This window comes from Haliaeetus leucocephalus, unplaced genomic scaffold (assembly GCF_000737465.1).
Source record: "Haliaeetus leucocephalus isolate CR32 unplaced genomic scaffold, Haliaeetus_leucocephalus-4.0 Scaffold849, whole genome shotgun sequence".
Classification (NCBI taxonomy): Eukaryota; Metazoa; Chordata; class Aves; order Accipitriformes; family Accipitridae; genus Haliaeetus; species Haliaeetus leucocephalus.
In genome coordinates, this window is record NW_010973285.1 from 1,611,775 (window position 1) to 1,619,362 (window position 7,588).

Here is a 7,588-nt window from a genome sequence, read left to right on the forward strand (position 1 = left end):
AGGGCAGGGCAGGCCCGGGCAGGGCTGCGCAGGGCAGGGCAGAGCGGCGCCCACCGCCCCTCAGGCGGAGGAGATAGCCGGGGTCCTTCCTTCGGCCCCGCTGGCACACGGATGGAGCTGTTCGGGCAGGTAGAGACGGCGAGGTGCGAGGCGTAAATAGATGCCGGTGCTTTACCCGGGGTGACATTTTGCTAACACACACCTGCACCCAGGATAGACGTTCCTCTTGCCCCTGAACAGCTTGAGCGTGTAAGGAAAACTCACGCGTACCAACGCCAGATACCAGCTCAGCTTGGCACAAAGCAGGCCACGCTGCTGTTGTCTTCACTGGCGCTTACAGCTCAGCTTTTTAAAAAGGCCATTTTTATTAAGTATCTTGTGGTTGTGTGACAAAGTGATGTTTCCTGACGGGTATTTTTCTCTCAGCCTTGGTGCAGATTTCACGGCTTCTGCAGATAAGCAGAACTCGGGCTTCATTTGAAAGGGGAACCAGAAGCCAAACGTGGTTTCCGCAGATGAATTCTGGGGTAGCAGAGGCAATTCAGTTTTAGGTTGTCCTGTTTTTACTAAATCCATGCCTTGGTGGCAACAACACTAGGATTCACCTGCCGAAAGGCAGTCATAGCTTATCTCTCCATTCCCAGTGAGCTGGAGGGTACCTAGAGGAAAACAGCATGGTCTGAGGCAAGGAATGGAAGATTGTCAAACACTGAAGGCCTAAAATTGTGCTACTAATAATTACCGTTTACTCCGCAGGATTCACCATTCTTTAGAGCGCTGTTAAGTATGAGTGGTCTCAAATATGGATGTTAACCCCTACGGTTTTTGAAGAGCGCTGGCTATGTGCCCTTGGGGAAGTACAGAAAGGCTGAAGAAGCAAAAGATTTAACAAAAATCATAAGTAAATAAAAAGAGTTGAAAATGGAAACAAATACAAATATTTTGAGGGGAGAAAACCCACAAGGCTCTACAGCAGAATAAGATCTCAGATATGAGTCTGAAACTTCAGAAAGAGAACATTGAAATCTACCACTAATAGAACAGTATTAACTAACAAACATTTGCTTTGGGAAAAATAAATTAGATACTTTATTGCACGGAACTTACTCACCACACCCATCCTTTCTTTACATTGCTGAGATAAAGCTAAGCTCACTTACCTACCTGTAATTTGAACTTAAATATCACTTAGTTACAAATCACTGATACATGGCTATGATCTGGCATGTGTGTTGGTGACAAGAACACTCTTGAGTGTTAGAGATGTTGACCGTGCTTCACACCACCTTTCTTCTTGTCTGCACTTGCATGTGTCTGTTGAAAGTTTGTCACTGCCTTCAAAACTCTCTTCAGTGCATGAACTGGCTGTGGTTTTAATAGATGTGTTACTGCTCTACAAGAACCTCAAAGCGTGCAAGCTGCCTTTTGACAGGTGGCTGTGATCACATTGCTTCAAAAGTGGAAAGAAACAAGAAAAACGTAACCTTTTTAAAATTTTAATAGACCCATATAATTCAAATGGACACAGCAATTTTTGAGAGCCTAATTTGAGATACCCCATGTTTGATTTTTTCCTGGATCAATGGTATACATTTCTTACCTACTTTACTTGGAGTTGAGGGCCTCAGCACTGTTGAACGCTACACATCCAAAATCCAGCTGAAATGTTTAACATCTTGGCCTTTCTAGTATACTTACTCTCTTTGCTCCTACAGAAAATTGGTGGACAGAGAAGCTTCTCTCCTATTTGCTTTTCAGAATTTTAGCTTAGAGATTAATATAAACCATGCTCTCCTTAAGATGCCATGAAATAGCCATGAAATAAACACCAGTTTGTCAATTTTCTATGCTGTCTAGACCACTGCAGGATGGGCAAGAAATAATTCTTATGTACTCTTCACACACATTGAGGTGGGCTCTCTCAGTTCCACTGCATTCTATCTCCTGTATAAAAGAAGGGAAATCAGAGAAAAATGTTATGCAGTTCTCCACTAGTACAGTAGGTCCTTGCTATCACATGAAATTGCTTTCTGGTAGCTTAACCGTGCATTATAGATAACCTGTCACTAGAAGAGCTGCTCATCCACAGTAGGAAGCCAGGTCTTTCCCGTTTCTCAAAGTACTGCTTTTGAAAACCACAACCATCCTTTTCATTGTTTAATTTCAAAAGCTTCCATGAAGTGCTATGCCTCTGATCCTAGCAACTTACAAGCTAAGGAGGAGAAACGTATAAGCAATGAAAAAAAAGCAGGTACCTCCATTAACCATTGTGTGCATTGTCTGGTTGTAGAGACAGTAAGACAACAGTTTTAGTATTGTATAGATTTCACAGCCATCTTTCTGTTCGCGGCAGGTTGCATGAAAGGAACTGGACGTTCTTGCTTTGCTGAAGTCTGTGGTTAACTGGGCTTGGGGTCTTGGGTTTTTTTGCTTAAGAGAGGAAGATGTTTCTTCTTCTAGGTGTATCTCCACAACTGCTAACTACTCAAGAAGAAACCACCACCTTATTTTTTACTGAAGCTATAAAAGAGAGTTCAGGCTTCATCGTAACAGCTCATATGGCATGAAGTAGGACCTTCCTTGATTCCTGAATCTGTCCACACAAATCGAGCTAGCAGCAATGCAGATAACATCCCAACTTGCACAAAAATACCCATTTATGAATGATACAACTATTTATTTTGCAGTTTCATACATTCTTGGTAAGCATGGACAAAAGGATTACTCAAAAATATTTTGTCACATGCACATCAGCAGCCTACTTCAGCGTATGAGCAGCAAAACTCATCAAATATTCCCTTTCATCTATTATGTCAGCAATTCCATTGCCTTTTTGGGAGGAAAAAAAGAAGAAAAGAAAAAGGAATTTTATCAAGAAAGCTTACACGGTTTTAACTCATTGGCGTACTACCAGATGAGATGTTAGTGAACTGATTTTTTTAAGCTATCTTATCCAATTAAGTATTGTCAGTAGTACTGCTCCAGCTTATTGTTAAACACTACTGTTTGAATTCCTGCAACAAACAAACCTACTATACACAAGGTCATGAAGTCTAATCATGCCTTTAGGACAAGAAGTCCCAAAGGACAAGATCTTTCCAGTCAGGAGATTAAAAAAATTATATCAAACCAGGTGCCAGTGGAGGCAGCACAAAAATCAAAAGTGAAGAAAACAACGCAACTCAGAACAGACGGTGGTTTTCCAAACCTAGCTTGCTTGGATGGCAGCAGGTGTTGGTGGGTCTTGTATATGATACAGTAAAAAGCATGCTTAGATTCACCATTTCCTCATCCCCATCCTCCTGTTGCACACGCATGCATCCCAAACGGTGGTCCTAATCATTGCTGCATCCCTGCATCCCTAGAATCAGTCATAAAGCCACGCTTCCTTCTAGTTCTTCTTGGGCTTGAAATGCTCTCACCATGCTTTGGTCTTCCTCCTGCAACCTGACCTGGAGGTGCTGGGTCCACGGCTGGTTGGTTGCTGTACCTGGGCAGGCTGAGGAGCGGCAGGCCCAGCCACAAAGAGCAACTGGGTGGTGGTACCAATAGCACAGGCTGGGTATGAGCATCTGGGCCGAATGGCTACTGCTGCCTATTGTTTTGAAGGAGTTTGCAAGCTGGAGTGAGGGAAACGCAGGAAGAGACAATAATTGGTGTGTCTATACGCCACCTACCAGGGGATTATTTTTTCTGGTAAGCCACACATTTCCAAACATGTTCTTTCTTGAAAGAGTAACTAAGCAGTTACTTCTTCACTGGCAGTGGTATCCCTGCAAAGAATGCTGTTGCATAATAGAGTATTACAGCATCACGCTCATCACTAAACACCTTTGTATCCCAGGATAGTGATGGATGACAAAGCCCTGCTGAAGCTTTAAGTGTCACCTGCTTATTTGTAGAAGATGTACCTTTGATGCTCAACCGGCAACTGAGTTGGGGAGTTTTCTCAATATCTTTTAAAACGGTGTTTGCATCCTTGGCAAAATACACCAGCAGTACATAACTTCAGTAATGAACAACAGTTACCTGATTACCTCGTAAGAATGCCTGGAGGTTCACACCAACAGGAAAACTGTGATGATCTCAGTACCTGCCAGCAACACACAATGCCTGTTGATGTATGCTCATATTCCACCTTCGTACAACATCACTGACTTGGGGAGTATAATGTAGCCAGTGCAACCAGATACTCTCTCCTTAAAGGAAGCTGACATGCTGTCAAGGTTCAGTGCTTTTGCTGGCATCCATCTCGACTGTACCTAAAAATCTAACTGACTTACTCGGGATTGTTTTAAATAAAGTTGTAATATGAAATTTAGTAGGCTAAATCTCAGAAAAATAAGTGTAATTTTCCATTACTCCTACTGATGTATTAAATAGATTGGCAATGAAAGGCTGAACCTTCCTTAAAAGAAAAAAGTTTAAAAAGTCATTCCTAGGTTTAAGTTTCATTTCTGTGTTGGTGAAACAGGAGAAAGGGAACTTAGATCACTTTGCAGCCTTCTGTTTTTTTTGTAAAACACATGACTCTAAAAAAAAACCCCAAAACTATATGTGAAAGCATATATTCTTTTTCCATTTGTCTGTGCAAATTCTTCTGGAGAATTAAAAATGTTACTGGCCAGATCCTCAACAGAGAGTGTCTCAAAGAGAAATGTTTCTTTGCCCACCTCTGCAGTAAACAGCTTAAGCAGAGACAACACTGACAAAATTTTCTCTTACTGTCACTATCTTCCTACATACATTTAGGCAACTTGCTAGATGATGTATGCTGATATTTAAATCCTGACTATAAGCCATACCTTTATTCTAATGTTCTCAGTTTCACAGCATAAGAGCATATTGAGCACATAGGTCATAAAAAGCATCAGCGTTAAAAAGCAGGTGTGCTGACTGAAGTAGGATCTTCCTTCTCTTACATGACATGTGAATAATCTGCATTCTTCAAAGAAAAATAAAGTCCAGTTGTCAGGAGAAGCTGTCAATCCAAGTACAGGTAAGAAAATAGAGATAGTTTAATATAGGAATAGTTAGATAAGAGGCAAGAAAGAAGTAAATGTACCCAGGGGAATATGCAAATCATACTAAAGTTATGCCTCTGCTTACCAGCTTATATTTTGAGATATACCTAGGCCTGCTTAGCAGCTACTGAGCCAATAACAAAACTGAACTTAACCTCTGTTTCCACATTGTTTTGCAGGTTAACTATCATTCAAAAAATCTGGCATCATATGAAATTGCAGCAACTCCTTTCTCTGTGACGCTGAACTACATTGTACTATACAGACTAGTGGTACTGTAACAGAACCTCCTTCTCCAGCAGCCGTGATGCTTTAAGACTGTTATATTCCACATTATACTGAAATGCCAATGGTTTTCTTTTCCTGTTGTTTCAGTCAGACCATGCTCCCTTTGCTACTGCATCAGGAATCAGTAAGTTGCAATGCTCTTCAGTGCATCCTCTTCCTTATTTTCATGGCTCTTAACAGTCTTCTTCCCCAATTCTCCTCAAAGAGCCTTAAACACTTTTGTCCATCATCGAAATCAGTCTGAAGCAAATGGCTTTGCTTGCACTGAGTTCTTCAGTATTTGGGAAGGGACTAGCTTATTTCACTTGCAGACACCTAAAGTAATCATTAAATATGACCTCCTGGTACCCACCAACACTTTACGGCTTTCTGATATTCTATGTCTGGCCTACAGATACCTTAGAATAAAAGACTCCAACTGTGCCACCCAGATTTAGGTTTGCTGTGCTCATTTTAGCTGCCACCATAATAAAATATGCAGGTTCTGCATTTATCTTTACAAAGTAGGCTTTATTACACAGTTCAGTAGAAACACAAAGACAGTTAATACTTAACAGCAAAATTCTAATGTTTGAATATATAAAGAAACCAAAAGGAAACCCAGAAACCACAGTATTTATTTTAGATAATTTTGTTAAAAAAAAAAAAAAAAAGAGCAGTGTCATGTGAACTGATGAAAAGCAGAACACCAGGACACTGGTTTCATCACCTTTTTCTTCCCCAATACCAGGTGTCTCACTGACATGTAAATGAAATTTCAGTATTACAAATAGTGTCATTTTTGAAAGACAGCTTACAGTCTTTTATATGCTCTGTGATGCTAGCCTGCTAGTTCCCAACACCTTTCTGCTTTTTTCTTCATTTACCCCACAGCTTTCTTGCAGTGAAAATCTTAAATATTTTTCTTAATCAATCCCTTAGTAACAGAACTATGTAAAGTTGAGCAGTCTCAGGACAGCAAAAACATATACCATCAGTCAGGGTTCTAACAGATACAGCTTTGTGAACCTGATGAGGTTTTTTCTTTAAAACAGGAAGCGTTATACAAAGCGATGACCTGTGTGGCTGAAACAAGAATGCAAAAAAATGCATTTTACCATGTATTGGTCCTGCAATTATACAAATCAACAGACTATAAACTTATACCCTCTAATGAATGGATGAGATTTACTGCTTTCCACAGTTAAGGAAACAGGAACCCCACAACTGATTCTTGTCACCCACTCTTATTTACTGAAGATCCCTAAGCCTGTCACCTTGCTAAACTCAAAAGTTTCACACTTGTGCTGCTGCTGACATTCCACAGAGCTGGTGGAAGATTTATAGGGTAGGACAACATGGAGTTATTTTAACTACAACCTAAGCAAACCCCCACATTTTTCTCACAGATCAAGATTTTAATAATTTGCTTTTGAACTTACTATCTGGACAATCACGTAATAATAGGTATTTCTGTTGGAATAAATACAGTTTTATCCCCCAAGGACAAGCTGAATTAATGGATTATGTAAGTATTTGATCATTTTTTTAGACCAGACTTTTACATGCTTCCTAGAATGACTAAAGTAAATGCGAACTATTTAGAGTGGATTATCAGGTATCACTGGTGTTAAAGGAATGTTTTAACCTACACAAGAAGATTCAAGGATAAATACTAAGTATATGTACTGCCGTACAAGCCAACAAACATACAAACAAGATGAAGCCCAACACACTTTTATCAGCCTGCTGTCAAACCGCTGCCACTGGAACTTATATCGAGAGCAGAGGACCACACCTGGGTTTTGAGCAGTATGCACACCTAAGTATGCATCAGGCAAACCTCTCCTCCGTGCCTCCCCCAATACTATTACATTTATTACACCTTTTGGTGTGAAGAAATGGAAGATATATTACCGATTCGCTAAACCCATGGTCCACAAAAACCTATGGAGTTTACAACACTGTTGCTAACTGTAGACAGGTCTTATAAGGGTCCATGCCTCCTCACCGTATCTAATGGAAAACAGAGAGCGCTGGCATGCGATTTGTAGCCTGACTTGGCTGTAAACAAAAGACAGCACATCCACGCCGCACAAGGTCCGCTGACCACAGCGGGACGTCTTCAGCGTTCCCCGTGGGTCAGAACCGACACTCCTCTTCCCGAGACCGGGCGGAGGAGGAGTAGCGGGCGGAGGGGCCTCGCCCCCTGGGGCCGCGTCTGACGGGAGGCAGGCCACCGCAATACCCCCCCGCCTCAGGCCGCCCAGCCGCCGGCCGCTAACGGACGGCTAACG